We start from the raw sequence: 9,836 nt of genomic DNA, 5'->3' as shown, positions 1-9,836 counted from the left end.
AATGAATTTATTTCGTGTGGCTTATTTTGTTGCCAAAAATGACCTTGCTTATGCTAAATTTGTTCCTACATTAGAGTTATTGAGAGAATGCAAAACTCCTAATGTTCCTGAACAAATGTATAATAACGATAAATCATGTGCTACTTTTGTTCATTATGTTGGTAAGTCGCTCGAAACAAGTTGTATTACATACATCAAACAATCACCTTGTTTTGCTATGATGATTGATGAATCAACTGACATTGCAATTAAAGAGCACTTGATAGTGTATGTTACTTATATCGATAGCCATCAATCGAAAGTATCATATTGGGACTTATTAGAAGTACATGATCTTACTTCTTATGGGCTATTTGACTCATTGAGAAACTTGATAAGGAAACATGGTTTAGATGAAAGAAAACTAATAAGCTTTGGTTCTGATGGTGCTTTCGTCATGATTGGTAAGAAAGGGGGGTAGCAAAAAGACTTAAAGATATATCACCATTTATGACTTCTATTAATTTGCATTGCACACCGCACTAATCTTTGTGCTAGTAACAGCATTGAAAAGTTTCAATATGCCAAGTATATTGACTCCACTCTAAATGAAGTAGCTAAACTTTTCAAAAAGAGTACTGTGCGTATGGAGAAGTTGAAAGCTTTAGAAGAAGAATTTGATTTGCCAACTTTGAAATTAGAAATGATACATTCAATAAAATCGTTAAGTAGGCACAAAGTTATCGACAAACTTGAATATTTTCGATTGGAGAATGTATCATTGTTTGAAAAAGTATCATCTTTTGAGTTTGTGTATGCTATTCATTTCTTGGGAGACTTGCTTTCACACTTAACTATTCTTAGCAAAATATTTCATCAAAAGACATATGTTGATGTCACTGCTGTCCCAAGAATAATAGATGCACAAATATATGCTATGGAAATGGAATTTATCATGGAACCTACATTGGATATAAATGCAAGTAGGCTAGATAGTTCAGGCTATCCTATTATTCCAGACTATGGACTCTCTAAAGGTTTGCTTCATGCGCTGAGAGCCTCTATGAGGGGTCAAAACTTCAGAAGCATGGATCAGATCTTGATCGCGTGATAACTTTTCAAAAGTCATTCACATCTCATATTATAGAAAACATGAAGAGAAGATTTAGTGATAACTCAATATTGAGTTGTTTGAAAATATTATCCCCTTCATGTTATCCTCCTATCAAACAATTGAAAAATTTTGGAGGTGATGAACTAGAACAACTTATAAAATCCTATGGAGAAAGTAAAATATCAAAAGGAGGACATACCATAGAAGGCTTTATTAATCCTATCTCTTTGAGAAGAGAGTATCGAACCTTCAAAATTCAAGCTATTACTGATTGGAAAGGATGGAACCTCAAGGACACATGGGCTTACATTAGTAACAATGAAACTTTGAGGGAGAAGTATGGAACTTTACTTGAACTAGCACAGGCAGCTTTATTGCAATGTTGTAGTACTACTATTTGTGAACGTGGGTTTAGTATCCAAAATATCATAAAGTCCAAATAAGAAATTCTCTCACCACTAAAAGTGCCTCTACTTTGATGAAAGTTTCAATCGAAGGTCCCCCATTGGCGGAGTTCGACTTTGATGAAGCAATTACGCTTTGACGTGATGATGTGAAGACTACAAAGGCATATCTACGGCTCTGAAAGAGAATAAGTGAAAGGTAAAGTATATCAAATTTTCTTCTCTTCTTACGCTAAATTTATAAGTGTAATTTTTACATTTAACTTCATGATTGTTATGAATGTTAGGTATACAATGTGTAATGAGAATCCAAGATCACAAATAAGATGCAAGAAGTTCAATTTCATGAAACTATTGAAGATGGTGGCTATTATGAGAAAAACAAATTATTATTTGATATCATAACCATAGTTTCATTTTCATGGAAACATTGATGATGGTGTCTATTATGAACAAAGCAAATTGATCTTCCATTGTAAAACTATCAAGTTGCTCTTAATGAGAAATGATTATCTTTTTTCCTCCAATTGATTGTGGCTCTAAAGCTAAAATTTTTAACGATATTTTGTCACAATTTTGAGAAGTAATTTTAAGGGTTTTCAAACGTTAAATGGGTCAAAGGTTTCTCAAATGTTTTAAAAAGATTTCTTTCGAGCACTGGTTATTGTAGCTTGCTTGCTTGTTATAATAACACGCGTTACTTTAGTCCACCTTGCCTTTCTGTCATGGGCATACGACGACGAACGTGGATTTTGTGTCCAGCGGAGCGTGGAGTATCAGTTTCTTCCTAAATTCCGTGTGAAAGCAAGGTGGCTGCATTCGATTGGGTAAGTAGTTGAGCTAACGTAAGGGAGGGATCACCTGCAACGGAGCCCTAGAATCGGGGGCACGATTTGGGATCGGGGGGAAAGTGAAACGCCACGCAACAAACGGCAGAAGCTTTAGGAAGGTGCCAAATCTTGGCTTAATCTTCTTCTTTGCCTTGGGCATAGCCTATTGTTTTTCCACATTTCGTTCTTGCCCCTCCCATCTCTATTATGCCTCCTTCACTGTTCATATCACTCATCAATAGGGTAAATCACATTCAGATCAGCTTGTGTCATAGCTTGAATGTTGTTGAAGTTCAATTTGGGTGCCCATGGCCTTCCTCATTAAGTTCATCGCTTCAACGGGCAAGGTGAATGATAGGATGAGGCCACCCATATCGCAGCTATTGCGGCCTCCTTGCACTTGGCACTTGGTTTGGGCCTTCTTGGTGGCCATCAGCATGCTCATGTATGCGGCCTCCCTCCTGCTCTTCTCAAGCGGCTGTCTGCTACCTCACACGAGCGCTGTTGCCCACGCGCTGCAGCTCGTGTCCGCCGGTAGGGATCCGGCCACGCGCCAGCTCAGCCGCATTATGCAGGCCCAACACATTACAACAACTTCTTCTTCTTCTTCTTCTTCTGCGGCGCCGCAGTGGGAAGGGGACCTTCGCGAGATGGAGGGCCCCTGGAACAGGCTGTGCTTCGGGCTGCCTGCCCACAAGCTCAGAGTGGCCCTATTCGTCAAGAAATGGCCGGTCGGAGGTGTGCCGGGCGGCCTGGAGAGACACGCGCTCACGCTGCACAAGGCCTTGGCGGAGAGGGGGCACGTGGTGCACGTGTACACGGTGTCCGGAGACGGCACGACGCCGGACGACATAGTAAATGGGGCGTTAACTGTGCATTTCTTCAAGTCGACACCTCACGGGGGGCTGGATCAAGCAAAGGCGTGGGAGGCATTTATTGCTCATAATGCAACGAGGGGGTTTGATTTGGTTCACACGGAGAGCGTGGCGCTTCCCCATTGGAAGGCGAGAGAGATACCCAATCTGGCTGCTTCTTGGCACGGGATAGCCTACGAGACGGTTCACTCCGACATAGTGCAGGATCTGGTGAGAAAGCCAGGGGAGGAGAGGAGCAGCGAGCTGCAGAGGGCTCTCCGAGACAGGTTGGTACGTGTGTCTGAGGAGATCCGCTTCTTTCCCAGCTATAGGCACCACGTTGGCACCAGCGACTACGTTAGCGACGTGCTGCGCACGATCTACGAGCTGCCACCGGAGAACGTCCACACCATCCTCAACGGCGTAAACGAGCTCCAGTTCTTTCCGGACACACGCAAGGGGGAAGCTTTCCGGGCCAAGCACGGGGTGCCCAAAAACGCCAGCCTGGTACTGGGCGCCGCAGGCAGGCTCGTCCGGGACAAAGGCCACCCCCTTCTCTTCGACGCTTTCTCAGAAATAGTCTCCCAACACAAGGACGTTTACCTCCTCGTGGCCGGACAAGGGCCCTGGGGCGAGCGCTATAAGGAGCTGGCGCCCAATGTTTTGATGCTCGGCAGTATGACCCCCCTCCAGCTCGCCGAATTCTACAACGCAATCGATATCTTCGTCAACCCCACCCTACGCGCGCAGGGCCTCGATCACACGCTGCTAGAAGCCATGCAGTGTGGGAAACCTCTCCTCGCCACCCATTTCTCCAGCATCACCTGGAGCGTCATCGTCAGCCCCAACCTCGGCTACACCTTCTCCCCCAACGTCGCCGCTCTCTCCAAGGCCCTCCGGGCCGTTATCTCTGACGGCCGCCAAGCTCTCCGCCGAAAAGGCCAGGCTTGTCACACCTATGCCTCGCTAATGTTCACCGCAGCCAAGATGGCCTCTTCGTACGAGCGCCTCTTCCTCTGCATCAAAAACGAGTCGTATTGCCATTATCCCCTTCCTATTGACTGCCCAGTTCGCCACAATCCTTACCATATATGATGCCAACAGCGGCCACCTTCTTGCTGCAGGATTACACAATTATTGTGGCGCAAAACGAGTCTATACCTGACAACAAATAGCATGCAGAGGCTTTTGTACTCTCTCCAAGCCAATGAGTTTAGCACAGATTTCTGCCCTCCTAGCTGATTTCTCCCCTTGTCAAGTTCGCACTATCACTAGTACGATGAATTATGTTACTCAAACACTCTATATACATTTAAAACGATGCCGTTTATCCCATTCTACAATTCCGGGGTTGAGTGCAATTGTAGTTTATATTCTGAAAAATAGCTTTAAAATTTAAGATTCAAAAGCTGCACATTTTGATAGGCCGTAGAACAGAACCTCCAAGCTTTTGGAACTTTTCTTTACTAGTTTAAAAATAATAATATTTGAAATGAAGGTTTTACGCTTTCTCACGAAAAATGTTTCTGAACATGCTATCAAAAGCGAGTGCTTTCTGAGACTTTCCGTAAAAGTGTTGAGTGCCGTAGAACAGAACCTCCAAGCTTTGGAACTTTTCTTTACTAGTTTAAAAATAATAATATTGAAATGAAGGTTTTACACTTTCTCACCAAAAATATTTCTGCACATGCTATCAAAAGCGAGTGCTTTGTGAGACTTTCCATAAAAGTGTTGAGTGCCATTGTCCAAGTGTGATTCAAGCCTATAAAGAGAGTGAAAAAAAAAACCTTTAGTCATTGGGTGCAACGCTCCTTAGGATGAAGTAGATTAAAAGGCTATTGACAAATGTGGCAAGACCTATGAGCTTCACATGCAAGAAAACTTGCAAAGCGCATACTCAATAAATAAGAGTAAAATATCTTAAGAACTTGTGTTTCTATAATACCATTTGGGACATGCCACGTGGTGACTCTCAACTATCCCTCTCAATTGTCCTCATGGGTACACTACTAAGAAACCTCGAACTTTATGTATCGCGTGCGTTTAAGGGGTATTTAAAAAATCTTTTACCTGTAAATTTTTTATGAATAAAATGACTCCTTTTTCTTTATAAATTTATGAGCTTTTTTCAAAATTGATTTAAAAAATCCCTTCTATAAATATATTTATGTAAATTTACCTTTAAATTTTGAATTAAAAATCCCTTCATTTGAACTCACTTGGTATACTTATATATTTTTAAGTACCGAGTATTTACCCCATGTAACAACTCCCACTTTCTTCTCTTCTTCTATACTATACACTCTTCTATACTATATACAAATAAGTACTATATACTCTTCTTCTTCTTCTTCTTCTTTTTCTTCTTCTTCTTCTTCTTCTTCTTCTTCTACTACTACTACTACTACTACTACTACTACTACTACTACTACTACTACTACTACTACTACTACTACTACTACTACTACTACTACTACTACTACTATATCTTATTTAAGGGTTAGATGAGAGAGAGAGAGGTTAGAGAGTTAGAGTGAGAGAGAGAGAGGGTCAAAAAGAGAAAGAAAGAGAGTTAAAGAGAGAGGGGATTAGAAAGAGAGTTAGAAGAGTTAGAGAAAGGTAAAGATATATATATAGCTTATTCGAGGGTTAGATTAGAGGGCTAGTTACACATGCACACACACACACACATAGAGGGTTAGATTTGAGGATTAGAGAGAGAGAGAGAGAGAGAGAGAGAGAGAGAGAGAGCGAGCAATAGAGTGAGTTAGCGAGAGAACATGAGTGTTAGAGAAACAAAGAGAGTTAGAGAGAGAGAGAGAGAGAGAGAGAGTTAGTTTGTTCGTCGAGAGAAATGTAGAAAGAGTTCGAGAGAGTAAGAGAGTGTTAGGACAAGGGTAGGACTAGGGGGAGTCAGATGGTTCAGGGGAGTCCAGACATGTGTGGACGGCTAGGGATATAGTTAGTCAGCTAGGGTCTATATATCCGACAGTTGGAGAGTTGCCCTATTCTCTTCTAGGAGTTCTCATGGAGGTCTCATGGTGGCCTCTCACTAGTATTAGAGCCATGAGATCCACGCACTAGCCAATTGCGCCACCATCTCCCCTTGCAGCAATCCCTCGCCTTGTCTGCATACTGTGGAAGCCATAGTCGTGGAAGCGCCCAACATACAACAACAACCATAGCACGGTTATTCTGTGCACACACACAATAACCATAGCATGATTGTTCTCAGCCATTGCACAAACAGCAGCGCACGTCAGACGGGCTACGCATATCGTCCACATGTGGGGAGAGAGTAAGTTCTTAATCTCTCTCTTTTGGACGGAGTCGGCACACAGCAACATGTCAAAAAAGCAACCACAATAGACACTAGATACTGTTGCCTAGACACCAAACTCGACACAATAGCACCAAGAATGATCGGCAAGTAGTCGTGAGGTGCACAAGCAACCCAACCGGCATAAACACACACCCGTCGCTCGAGGAGAGGAAGTTTCCCTTTTTCTCTTTCTCGTGTAGTAAACGGACGCGGAGTGAAACACCACTACAGCAGCAATTGAAGTGCCGAGGCTTTCTCTCTCGCTTTTTCTACAGCTGTGCGACAGAGAGGAGGCTTTTTCTCTCTATTTCTCTACTACAGCCTGCACACAGCAAGCACACAGCAAGGCTTCTCTGGACAACAACAAGGAGCGTGTGGCGACGACGAGCCGCATCACTTCAGAGATAGCAGCAAAAGTTTAATTTTTGGTGAGCCGGTTTTGGTTAAGTACTAGTCTTCATCTTGCATACGAATTTGATTTGTTACTATGACCTTTGAAGTTTCTGAGAACCCTGAGGGTCAATAGCATGGCGGTCATCCATCTTTGGATACAAATATGGTTGATCTGGATGTGGGTGGTCACGGATTTGTGGATTTACATGCACATACTTTATTAGAATCACGCACACAACGTATTGAACAAAATTTACTTGTTCTTTCTCAAAGTTTACAGACCATGCATGAGACTCTTAAGCATAGTTCAGGATTTTGGAGTGTCCCAGTTGATACTCTAGGGGTATCTACTCCTGGGGAGTCAACTCAAGACAACAAAACTCCCAGGAATCAAGAAGTGGTAGCTATGGTCAAGGACATGAAGCCTCTTGTGTTCTGCAGGGAAGAGAAGGAGCATGATAAAGATGTAGTGAACACTTTTTTACAAAAGTGGATGGACTTGCACCTTTTGAAGCATTCTCCTGACGATGTTCACGCTCTTGAGGCAAGTCTCATGCTTGAGGGCAAGCCTACAAGTGGTGGATGAGCCTCGACTAGAGCGTTCAACCTACGACATGGGCTACTCTTAAGGCACTTTTTCGGAAAGAATTCTTGCCTCTGAGAACAAGAAGGATCACAACTGGGATGCTTGGGACAACTGTAAGATGGAAGGTCTTACGACGTTGACCCAATATATTTCTAAGTATCGCGAGATAATTCTCAAGCTTGAGGGTTTGGATGATTTTCAAAAAGTACGAGGTTTTCTACGTGGTCTAGATAAGACTAAGGTTAAAACTTAATATCCTAAAACTTTAGAAGAGGCCATAAAAAGTGCATAGATCTTTAATGATAATATTGAGAAGAAATGCACGGCCAAGACACCTTGGGTTGGAGTATCTGAATTCCATAGTTCTAAGGGCATTAGGAGACCTTTGGACATCTTTTGGGCCTTGTAAGGATTCCTATTTTTTAGGGATTAAGGTTGATTTTGTGCTTTCTTAAGCAGACAAGGTCAATCAAGAGGGCTACTTGGAGCCTATAATTTGAGCTTTCTAGCCCATAACTCCTCTACACAAATAGGGTCTAATGTTGTCATTCTCTCTCCTCCTCTTTCTAGCAAGCTCATAACTAAGGGGGGCCAAAAATGGACAATTGTTTTTCCCATTTTGCAAGTTTTATACTTTGAAACTGACCCCAAACCCATATTTATGTAAAACATTCAAATTTTAATCTTGATTTCCCCCTAAAACCCACTCTATCTCATCATTGAATGCCTCCACCTTCTTCTTCTTTATTTAATGCCTCCACTTTCCCACTGAATCAAGCAAATCAAAGATCTCTTGTCACTTTCCACATCATCAAACTCGCAACTAGAGGGACCAAAAATAGTGATTTTTTTCTCTCATTTTTGAACTTTTTTGCTTTAAAAGTTATCCTAAACCCATATATATGTCAAAAAATCAATTTCAATCTCTTTTTCTCCCCAAAATTGAACCAACTCTCTCTCTCTCTCTCTCTCTCTCTCTCTCTCTCTCTACTCATCTCTTTATTGTGAACTTGGCTTGCATAGCCTCACTCTATCTCTCTCTGTGCAATCCTCTAATCTACTCTCAACTCTCCCTTTCTCTCTCTACTGTGAGCTGATGGCCTGCAAAGACACACACACACACACTCTCTCTCTCTCTCTCTCTCTCCCTCTTGTGACTGCATCCTCCCTCTCTCTAATCTCAACTCCTCTCTCTCTCTCTCTCTCTCTCTCTCTCTCTCTCTCTCTCTACTGTGATCTTAGGGCCTCCCTCTTCTTTTCCACTATAAACTCCTTCTAAGCACGGCATTGCGTGAAATCACTAACACTAATGTGCCATTGAATTGACGCAAGGTGGATTTGCATGTGTAGGTGTTGGAAGAGTATGCAACTTCGAGCAAGGTTCATCTCACAGAGAACAGGAAAGGAATGTACATAGACAAGGGGGTCACACTAATGTGGATCTATGGGTTGATGGGCATCTATACCCAGCTGACCCAAGAGCGCATTACCCACCCACTTTCAAAGACTTACCATCATTTATTCAGTATGTGGGAGATGGTGAGAATGGGATACTCGGCTACTACTGAGCAAGAGATTAGCAACAACTGAGGTTGGTAGAGTCTTGTACTTATCATCACAGTTGCATACGCTCCAAGTTAACCTTGCTAGTGTACACCAAGGCCTACTTCAGGCTCAAGCAAAAATCAAGGAGCTTGAGGGTGTAAATCAAGAGAGAGCAGCGTGTGTGGAAAAGCTTACGTAGACCATCTCCCACATGAAAAGCACTCCTATTAGAGCTAGGGAGCGTAAGAGGCCACTCAACCACATCGAAACACTTTCCGTTGGGGGGGGGGCACTCAAAAGCAGAGAATTCAAGCAACGCGGTATGTCTCCTCTTTCTTATTTTCTAGCACTTCCAATTCAAAATGCCAATGTAAATCATGTGTGCACTTGTGTAATGTCAATGTAATTTTGTTGGTTTTTAGAGTATTCCTTCAAGATGCCAGAGGTTATGATTAAACCGGGGATTGTAAGAGCTCTTGTGCTCTTTCACAAAATGAGGGAGCATGTGATTAAAATGATTAGGGATCCCCATGGCAAGAAGATATGTATGGCTATTTCCAATGAAATCATACAAGAGGTTTCCCAAAGTATCAGCAATGTTGATGTTGTTAATGCATGTGATGAGGTAGGCATTAGCACGAAAGGCTACAAAGCTCTTCATCAATTTCAAGGAGACGCCCTTCGTAGAAAGGTATCATGCACAACCTTTTCCCGCCACCAAAGAGGGTTCATCTAGAAAAGGGAGTGAGCAATGAAGATGTAAAATGCAGGATTGGGGATTACTACCACATCAACGATACACTTTTCAT

At 42.4% G+C, this 9,836-nt stretch overlaps 1 pseudogene; it reads left to right on the top strand.

Annotated features, from left to right (window-relative positions):
* The first annotated feature begins 1 nt into the window (after position 1).
* LOC147632883 (uncharacterized) lies at positions 2-1,536 on the top strand (annotated as a pseudogene).
* Positions 1,537-9,836: the final 8,300 nt, after the last annotated feature.

The sequence above is a fragment of the Cibotium barometz genome, chromosome 13 (assembly GCF_041138505.1).
Source record: "Cibotium barometz isolate CiBa-2024 chromosome 13, ASM4113850v1, whole genome shotgun sequence".
NCBI lineage: Eukaryota > Viridiplantae > Streptophyta > Polypodiopsida > Cyatheales > Cibotiaceae > Cibotium > Cibotium barometz.
Note: the sequence above shows the minus strand (reverse complement) of the source record. Positions and strands in the feature narration are given on the sequence as shown.